The sequence below is a fragment of the Pristiophorus japonicus genome, unplaced genomic scaffold (assembly GCF_044704955.1).
Source record: "Pristiophorus japonicus isolate sPriJap1 unplaced genomic scaffold, sPriJap1.hap1 HAP1_SCAFFOLD_242, whole genome shotgun sequence".
NCBI classification, from domain to species: Eukaryota; Metazoa; Chordata; class Chondrichthyes; family Pristiophoridae; genus Pristiophorus; species Pristiophorus japonicus.
Genome location: NW_027252144.1, coordinates 73458 through 83914, shown reverse-complemented (window position 1 = coordinate 83914; position 10457 = coordinate 73458). Strand labels below are relative to the sequence as shown.

At 43.9% G+C, this 10457-nt stretch overlaps 1 protein-coding gene across 3 annotated transcripts in view; it reads left to right on the top strand.

The window, feature by feature from the left end:
* The first annotated feature begins 2782 nt into the window (after window positions 1-2782).
* The window catches only part of LOC139245844 (uncharacterized), a 75369-nt gene continuing 67694 nt past the window's right edge, over window positions 2783-10457 (top strand). For 2 of the 3 annotated variants that reach the window (XM_070871333.1, XM_070871334.1), the window contains exons 1-2: window positions 2783-3464; window positions 8694-8922. The gene's annotated coding sequence lies outside the window, so the exon portion shown is untranslated. The remainder of the gene's footprint in view (window positions 3465-8693; window positions 8923-10457) is intronic. The other variant, XR_011590129.1, reaches the window with a different exon arrangement.

Here is a 10457-nt window from a genome sequence, read left to right as displayed (position 1 = left end):
TAGGCATTTATATAGCATCTTCTACATCCTCAAGACATCCCAAAGCACATCACAGCCAAAGAAGTACTTTTTGAAGTCTAGTCACTATTATAATATAGAGAAACGCAACAGTCAATTTGCGCACAGTAAGGAACCACAAACAATATCTATTTTTAGTGATGTTGGTTGAGAGATAAATGTTGACCAACACAACAGAAGAACTCCCCTGCCTTTATCAAATAGGACCATGGGATCTTTTACATCCACCTGAGAGTTACAGACAGGGCCTCAGTCAAACAGGTCATTTCCGACTGTGCAGCATTCCCTCAATACTACACTGAAATGTAATCTTAGATTATGTGCTCACGTCTTTGGAGTTGGGATTTAAACCTATAGCTTTCTGATTTAGAAGCAAAGGTTGCCTGGACTGGAGAATTTTGGCTATGAGGAAAGGATTGGATAGGCTGGGTTTGTTTTCTTTGGAACAGAGGAGGCTGAGGGGTGAACTTATTGAGGTGTATAAAATTATGAGGGGGCTAGATAGAGTGGATAGGAAGGATCTATTTGCCTTAGCAGGGGGGCCATAAAACCAGGGGGCATAGATTTAAAGCAATTGGTAGGAGGTTTAGAGGGGATTTTTTTTCACCCAAAGGGTATTGCCTAAAAGGGTGGTAGAGGCAGAAACCCTCACCACATTTAAAAAGTATTCGGATGTGTTCTTAAAGTGCCATAACCTACAAGGCTACGGACCAAGAGCTGGAAAGTGGGATTAGGCTGGATAGCTCTTTGTTGGCCGGCGTGGACACATAAGAACATAAGAAATAGGAGTAGGAGTAGGCCATTTGGCCCCTCGAGCCTGCTCTGCCATTCAATAAGATCATGGCTGTTCTGATCCTGGCCTCAACTCCACTTCATCGCCCGCTCCCCATAACCTTTCACTCCCTTATCATACAAAGATCTGTCTATATTCAAAGACCAGCCTCCACAGCTCTTTGGGGTAGAGAATTTCAAAGATTCACGACCCTCTGAGAAAAGAAATTCCTCCTCATTTCTGTTTTAAATGAGCGACCCCCTATTCTGAAATTTTGCCCCCTAGTTCTAGATTCCACGATGAGGGGAAACATCCTCTCTGCATCTACCCTGTCAAGGCCCCTCAGAGTCTTATGTTTCAATAAGCTCACCTCTCAATCTTCTAAACTCCAAGGAGTATAGGCCCAACCTACTTAACCTTTCTTCATATGACAACCCCTTCATCTGTGCTGTAAATCTCTATGATTCATAGTCCTGTTCAACCAGACAGGTTAAGCTTGGTGCTGCTGCTTCACAGGATACACATTGGACCATGGCATTCAGAATCTCCTCCTTGAAGGAACTCCATTGTTCCTCCACTTTCCTAGCCATATTCATAAGAAACATAAGAAATAGGAGCAGGAGTTGGCCATACGGCCCATCAAACCTGCCCCTCCCCCGCATGGCCACTGATTGGTGCAGAGACCCAGCTCTGATTGGGGCAGAGACCAAGCTCTACCAGCTGATTGGTGCAGAACCGATCATGGCTGAACTTCTACATCAACTCCACTTTCCCGCCCGATCCCCATATCCTTTGATTCCCTTAATGCCCAAAAGTCTAGCGATCTCAGTCTTGAATATACTCATCGATTGAGCATCCACATCTCTCTGGGGTAGAGAAGTCCAAAGATTCACAAAATGAAGACATTTTTCCTCATCTCAGTCCGAAATGGCTGACCACTTATCCTGAGACTATGATGCCTGGTTCTGGACTCTCCAGCCAGGGTAAACAGCCTCTCAACATCTACCCTGTCAATCCTCTCAGAATTTTACGTGTTTCAATGAGATCACCTCTCATTCCTCTAAACTCCAGAGGAGTTATAGGCCCAACCTATTCAATCTCTCCTCATAGGACAACCCTCATCCCAGGGATCAATCTGCCAGACCCACCAAAAAACTGATTCTACTTAGCTTACATAATAGGGTGGACCATTGGCTGAAGCTTGGAGTAACTATCAGAAATATTAAATGAAAAATTATAGAGGACCCCACAGTACAATCTGCAGGATCAAACCTTGCAAACAGTGGACAACCATCAACCGCCTCACAACCAGTCAGGGTAGATGCTGCCACCTTTTTCAAAAGGTGTAAGATTGAAGCACCCCCATCATGCGACTGTTTAGCTCCTAATCAGACCCTGGAGCACATCATTGAGCACTGCCCTCAGGGGGAATTCACAGGCAGCCTACAAGATATCCACGCTGTTACACAGGAAGCTTTGGCTTGGCTATCCAACTTGGGTATTGACGTTTGATTTGCTTTGCCGAAGATTAAAAGAACTGGATTCAACAAAATACTTTCAAGTATCTGGAGGTAAATTTGCATGAATCCTCTGGTACTTTAACCTGGCCCAAGTAGTCATTACTCATGTGTATTTGACAGCACTCGTCAAATTTCAAAAGATATGAGTGCAAATGTTAATTTAAATGGTGCTTGTCCTCATCGTGACCGTTATTTACCTCACTGGCAGCCCTGGTGCCCCCTCCCCGCGCTTTCCCGCCTTCCACCCACACCGAGTCCCGCCCACAGCACTGATTGGTGCAGAGACCCAGCTCTGCCAGCTCTGATTGGTGCAGAGACTCAGCTCTGCTAGCTTTGATTGGTGGAGAGATCCAGCTCTAATTGGTGCTAAGACCCAGCTCTGCCAGCATTGATTGGTGCAGAGACCCAGTTCTGCCAGCTCTGATTGGTGCAGAGACCCAGCTCTGCCAGCTCTGATTGGCGACGCGCCTGTCAGTGTTGGCTGGAGATGGCGCGGACCAAGAGCAGCTTGTGTGCCGTCGAAAGGGAAATTCAGCCAAACGCCTGACAGAAAATGTGCCGAGCACACACGGGCGGAATCCCGACGCTTTTGGGCTGTAGGTTTGAGGTAAAAATGTTACGGAAAACACTCAAGAGTACAGGCGGCTTTCAATAAGCTCCTCCTCCTCCACCCTCCGGGATTCAAACCAGCGGTGTCATGGCGTCAGTTGGGCTGAGCCTTCCAGAAGGCGGGAGCGAGTTGGGTCGCCCATGGCTGGACTCTGGCATTTGCTGAATTAGTGAAAAAGCTGCTTAATATTGACGCCCTTTCGCACCCATTCACCCCTACACCCACCCACCCTCCTTTCGAGAAGAATCATGAGTGCAGACACCCTCAAATTTTGTGCATAGGATATTGGACAACATCATTGATGCAGGACCGATCCATTCTCTGCCATTCAGACACATTCTACTATTTTGTCGTTGGACTTTATATAAACACCTTCCATGGCTCGCTGATATATGTTGGTGATACAAAGGCTCTACTGGGGGTAATTGAGCAACTTCTGGGAGACTTGGAAAGTTAAGAGAGTTTGGAGGAATTGCCACAGATCACTGAATGATGTCAATACAGCCGCTGTTTATTTAGCCGACTAGTTCAGTCACTTCTCTGAGTAAGTTGTTCTTATATCACCAATGCTCAGTCGTTAGATAGAAACAACTGGATGATGGCAAAGCAAAATACGATTGAAATGGATACTTGTATTTTTTTTCAAAGTCCTGATGGTGGAATTTGCTCTTTACTCCCAAAATAGTGTAAACATTGCTTTGCACCATAATGAAGACCATTTGCAGCAGGGATTATTGCCCACATATACTTGAATTTGGACAGACCTTGGGATACCTGATGCAAGTGGATACTTTCACTTAAGCTCATTTGGGAATATTTTTCCCCATAAAAATCATAGCATATGTAGAAATACACACATAAAGGTTTTTGAGCTGGGGGGATTGTAACGTGGCACCACTATTATATCCCTGGTGGATAATGGAAATTGGCAGATAATTTAATTCAAGACAGGATACGGGAAGCAGGGTTTTGGATGAGCTGAAGTAAATGCAGGGTGTAAGGCTGGCCATGAGGGCATTTGAGGGCATTGGAATAGTCAAGTAATGGACATGGATCAGGGATTAGTACATGAGCTGAGGCAGGAGCAGAGACGGACAAAATTACAGAATTGGAAGTAGGCAGTCTTACTTTGTTTTTTAACCTTTTCAAATTTGTTTTGTTTTCACCTTCTTAACCTTCCTTTGACTCATTCTGTACTTCCCCAAAAACCCACATATAAATTGCTAGTTAAATAATCTTTCTTTATTTTCCAAGCCCTGGCTCTGCCTTGGCACTGAGAGGCGAAAGGAGATATGGGTCAGTTCGGTCTGGGAAAGCAGGAAGGCTGAGCAGGCCAAGACCATGTTGCCTTTGGGAGGGGACATTTGGGTTGAGCAGAGCAGGTCAAGACCATGTTACCTTTGTCAGGGGTGAAGGGGAGAGCGGAGCAGGCCAAAAATCTGTTACCTTTGTCAGGAGAGATTGGGTTGAGTAGAGGAGATCTGAGCAGGCCAAGACCATGCTGCCTTTGTCAGGGGAGATTGGGTTGAGTAAAGAGGAGAGCAGAGCAGGCCAAGACCATGTTGCCTTTGGGAGGGGACATTTGGGTTGAGCAGAGCAGGCCAAGACTATGTTGCCTTTGTCAGGGAAGATTGGGTTGAGTAAAGGAGAGCTGAGCAGACCAGGATCATTTTGCCTTTGGGAGGGAAGATTCAGGTTGATGCCTATACTTCGAGGGAAGATTTGGATTGTGGCGAGCAGAACAGCTGAGTGTGTGGCTCAGCTTGGAAATACTGGGATTCAGGTTAGGCAGAGTAAAGAGGCTGAGGAGTCAAAGTGGTACCTTGGGAGAACATAAACAATAGTGAAAATCACTAAAAATAATTTAAAGGTAAAACTAAAAGTGGAGTAGGATAATTATTAAGTATGGGCACAAGGGTCATAATTAAAAGCGGTTGTTAGGTTGTGATTGGCCCATTATGCTATATGAACACATGGTGAGCAGAGATTGGTGGTTGGTTCACATGGATCAGTCAGCAGTGGTGAAGAAACACCAGTTGTATATAATCCTTAATAGTACTAGTGGATCTCCCATGATGTTGCTTATGCTAAGTTGGATGCTGTTTGATGAAGAGAGCAGTATTATAAGCATGTCATGTATTCTGTTATGGTGTAACTATCACTTTTAGGATAAAGTTAATTGTTAAGCACATAGAGTCTCAGGGTGAGAGAATTGAGTGGGGCTTGATGCTGAAAAAGCAGGGGCAAAAAGGCTGAAGAGCAGAGTGGGAATTTTAATAAATGACGGGTTAGCGGAAAGAGGTTGATGAACAAGGCTGGGAAGAGCCAAAGAAAGGAGAATCTTGAGGCTGTAGGTTTTTTTTAATACCTGGGAGTGGGGGCTATGACTGAAGAGGAGGCTGGGAAGAGTCCAAAGAGCAGAGCTGGATGTATTGAGGCATGTGGCCAGGAAGAGGCTGAAGACTGGGTAGGCATGGTAAGTGATGCTAGGTAACAAAGGTAGTGGGTGTGGGGCAGGCCATGAGAGAAGGAATGGAGAAGCTCAGTGCCTGGGAGGGAGAGGCAAGTGTGGCGAGAAGCAACTTTATCATTGGAGACTGTGAGAGGGGGTTGACAATCTGGGAGAAAGAAATGAAATGTATTTCAGAAATAACCTCAGTAGCTGAGCACTGTGTTAAGAGACACTACAGCAATACCTGCGGGTGTGACTGGGAGCAGCTTGATTAGCAAGAATTTTAACATTGGAACACCACCTAGTGGTGCTACAAGGATTTATTAGAAAGTCTTCCAATTATATTGGAATTTGCATTCAAAATGCCATAGGTTTCATTGGAACATGGATTGTGTACAAGATTTTTAATTTGCTGCTGGGTTTCTCCTGCACATGGTAAATTGGAGGCTTTGGTCTCTCGTACCTGTCTGTTGCCATCCTGTTGCTGTCAATTTTTTTTGTCTTCTAATGCTCCTGTGAAGCGCTTTGGGATGTGTCACTATGTTAAAGTCGCTATATAAATACAAACTGTTGTTGCTATCCATCTGTCTCTTATGCTTCTGTTTCTCTTCTATCTCCCAAAGTGTTTTTTCTCTGTCTTTTTATTTTATGTCCTTTTTAGTGGGTGTGGTAGGTAGTGTGGTGTGGACCAGTGGCTGCATTTTCTAGGTGTGGGGGGTGGGGGGGATATTACAGGAAAAGGTGGCCTTTAGTGGCTTCCTATCTCCTGCTCCATCATTTGTGGTTTACCCAGCAGTCTCAAAGGTACCCTTGTTTGCAAACACAAACCCTGTTTGCTTTCCTTACACCCCTTGTGCATCTTTAACCTTTTGAGTTTCTTTTTTTTCCAAAAATATACTTTATTCATATAAAATTTTCACAATACATTGGAAAATAGTTCAGTACCTTGTGGTCAGCAATTCCATACAATTTGTTTGGATGCTGACAGCAGTTCCATACAATGCACTAGCGTGCATTTCATTTCAATTTACAGTTTAGTACAATCCTTAAATCACGTTACATGTAGCACTATGCAGATGAAAGCAGTACATGGAATGGATGAGAATACATTTACATTTCTTTACAAGTTACTAAACAGTGCAGAGACTTTCATTATACATGGCACAACACAGGTGTTTTTCAGAAAATGGTGCTCTTTGTATACAAGCAGATTATCAAGTACAGCCCGAGGGAGATCTGGTTCCATCCCCTGGGTTTACTGTAGTGGAAAGGCCTTCAGCTGTGGCTCTTCCCCATTGTGCCTTTGCGGCGACTGCACCAATCTTTAGTGCAGAACGTACCTCAGCACGTACTCCTGGACCTTGGATTGTGCCAGTCTGCAACACTCGGCCCTGGACATCTCCTTGCTCTGGAAGACCAGCAAGTTTCGGGAAGACCAAAGTGCGTTTTTCACCGAGTTGATGGCTCTCCAGCAGCAGATGATGTCTGTCCCTGGGAACAGAGCACAGAGTCCTGTGTTATGGAGCTGCTGAGTTTCTTTCTTGATCTGTTCTCTTTAACCGGTATTCCGGCATGGTATAGACCTTCCTGGAATTTCCTAACCCCAAATGCAAGACACTACACTTCCACATTTGATGACCTCTGCTACAGATGGTACCCATTTACCCAAGTTATCAAAATTGATGTACAACCTAACTTTGTTCTGAATTACTAACCCTCATGCGCATATTTTTGTATCACCTGTATCAGCACTTTCTGTTGGATAATGTTAGCTGTAGAAACATAGAAAATAGGTGCAGGAGTAGGCCAATCGGCCCTTTGAGCCTGCACCACCATTCAATAAGATCATGGCTGATCATTCAACTTCAGTACTCCATTCCTGCTTTCTCTCCATACCCCTTGATCCCTTTAGCCGTAAGGGCCACATCTAACTCCCTTTTGAATATATCTAATGAACTGGCCTCAACAACTTTCTGTGGTAGAGAATTCCACAGACTCAATTCTCTGAGTGAAGAAGTTTCTCCTCATTTCGGTCCTAAATGACTTACCCCTTATCTTTAGACTGTGACCCCTGGTTCTGGACTTCCCCAACATCGGGAACATTCTTCCTGCCTCTAACCTGTCCAATCCTGTCAGAATTTTATATGTTTCTATGAGATCCCTTCTCATTCTTCTAAACTCCAGTGATTACAAGCCCAGTCGATCTAGTCTCTCCTCATATGTCAGTTCTGCCATCCCGGGAATCAGTCTGGTGAACCTTCACTGCACTTCCTCAATAGCAAGAACGTCCTTCCTCAGATTAGGAGACCAAAACTGAACAAATTATTCCTGGTTTGGCCTCACCAAGGCCCTGTACAACTGCAGTAAGACCTCCCTGCTCCTATATTGTTTTGAGAGACATTTCTGACATGGCAGTAGTGTAGTGTGTTGCGGTAGTCATACATGGTTCTAGATAAGTTTGATTCCCCTCCCCTTCCCCCACCCCCCCACCCTTAGTCCCTTTACTTACTTCCTACTCTCAGCTGCAGAAGCTAGCTGCTTTCCATGGGCCATGGAGAAGGAAAGGATAGTATGTAGAATCCAGCCCTATCTGAGGGCATGACACTGTTTCTTGGCTGTAAGGGTCTTCATGAAATGAGCTTGGGATGTCTCAATACAATTCCTTTTATAGGTATAGACCAATAGCACAAAACTGTCCATAGTTTGCCACTATACTGGCAATCTCACTGAGGTCACAGAATGGGATGTGCGGAAATTGGAGAAATGACCTAACGCTGTGGTAAGGAGTGCTCTTCTCCGATTGGGCTGAAGCACTTTGTTGGTGCAGGAACAGGAAGCTTTTAAACTTCATCCAATCATGCTTGATCTAGGATGTTTTAATACTTGCATTGGGTGCTCAAAATAGCATTCCTCACCTTGAGCATAACATTCTCACAAAAAGGGAGAATTGCCCCCCAGTATGCCCTTGCATTCCTTCTAAGAGCCAGTGCCAGAGCCATAATGCCACCCTGAATTTAACCACCTGTAATGGCATGGACCCTCTTTTCTTGTTTATTCCATTCTCGGGGTCCCCACAGTATGTCAAAGCCACTTAGCTAATTGCTAGGATGCACATTGGAATGGCGCAGTGATAATTTGGCATTGGATTTTTCTCCCTCCTCCCCCCCCCCCCCCCCCCCAAGGTGGCGTGGCTAAGATTGGAAATTTAGAGTCTGGAGGGTTTGGATTTGCATCTGCTACTCTGATATCCCGTAGCCACATTTCTGGTAAAGTACTTATTGAAAGGAACTGAACAAAGCTAACATTATTTTTCTCTTTCAGAAAGTTTTTGTAAAGGTGTGATCAATTGCAGTTGAGATGTTTCATTGTGATTATTGTGACTTATGGACTACGTGTGTAGATGAGCTGGACATTCACATTCTGGAGACTCATGCTGACTTTCAGTCTTCTGACACTCCTCTGGAGAAATCGTCCGATCCGATTTTTCCACTTTGGTCATGCTCTGACTTACAGTCTACTCAGCCTGACGTGCAGACATCTGTGAATCCTGGTAAGTATGAATGCATACAATTCTGGTAATTTGTTCTTTGGTTAGATTCTTATTTCAGCAAGTAACTACAAGTAATACACAGCATCATTGTGGAGTTAGAGTAACTATGTATACAAGCAGTGAAGCCCATAGCTCTCTTGAGACAGATACTGCTCAATAGATATATTTGATTCACTGAGTAGTTGACTATGGTAATAGAGTGCTCAGTTTGCACTTAAAATAAAAAGGTAAGACTTGGCTAACAGATTGGAAATTGGGTGAAAAAACTGCCCAGTCTTTAAACTTCATAGCTTTGTCTGAACATTGTAAGAAGCAGCTGTGTGGTCACTCTAGTAGACTGAAGCAGCCAATAATGAGAGGAGGGTTTCCCGCATTCATTCAGGTGAAGTAGCAACCCATCCTCTTTTTAAAAAAAAAAATTTACATTCTGAATGGATTGGGGGAAGGCATTCTTGTTCCATGGGTCTTGGTTGTCCTCCAGTACCTTGGCTATTACTCCAGCATGAATCTTAAAATTGTGTGACTGCAAGTGGAATATTATGGCTGAGCACAAAATTGTCCTCTGCACAACTGCAATTTTTCAAGCTCCTGATCCTATCTATTGACTCTTGGATGGGTTCAGGAGCATGAATATTGGTGACTTTCGCCTTTCTAACCCAGGAACACAAGCCAGATGTAAAGCTGCCCCACTTGCTATTCTGTCTGAATCCAGCTAGCTTAGCATAGACTAAGGATTGAACTTGAGACCTTTTCTTACCTGGATAACTTGCTCATTGGCTAATGCAGCTGAGCCATTAGAGGAGCCTTTGATGATTTATTAATACAGGTGAAGAGCAGAATCCTCCCAAGAAATTCTTTCAACAAATTTGTGTAAAGGTTTACTCTAATTGTTCGGTGTGTAAATACACCATATGATGTGATACTAAACAGTACTATCCAAGAAGGTCCTGAGTTCAATTATAAGTCTCCACTGAGTTCGTTAATCTCAGTTGGGGCACTAGTGGGGGAATTACAATTGGCATTGTGTTTAGGATGGAAAGAAAAAAATGGCCAGGTTGGTGATGCTGATTGTTACCCGGTGACCTTTGTTGAGGAGTGCATGTGTGTAAAGAACTTGATTCTGATGCTCTCCACAGTTGAAATACACACTGATGCACACTACTTCACTTACACTGGTCAGTAATGAGCTGCTGGCATCTGTGAAACTGTATCCCGACATCAGGTACTGTTTTAGAAGATGAAGGTAGAAGAAATGAAAAATAGTGTGAACACTTGGGCTACTTAGCAGTTTAATCTTGCCTCACTTGGATTAGTTTGGAAAGCTGTTCCTGTTTCAATTGATGTTGGTGAAATATGCCTCCTGCAGTGTAGTCTGCAGTCCAGACTTTCTACCTCCAATTACAGAGGGAATGTGTTGAGAAATCTGCAATGACACAGCTAGGAAGGAAATCAGTTTAAAATGAACCAAGAAAGTAGGATTGTAGCTTTCTGATTTCTAATAAAAACATTGGAAATATTATTTTTGCTACAACAAA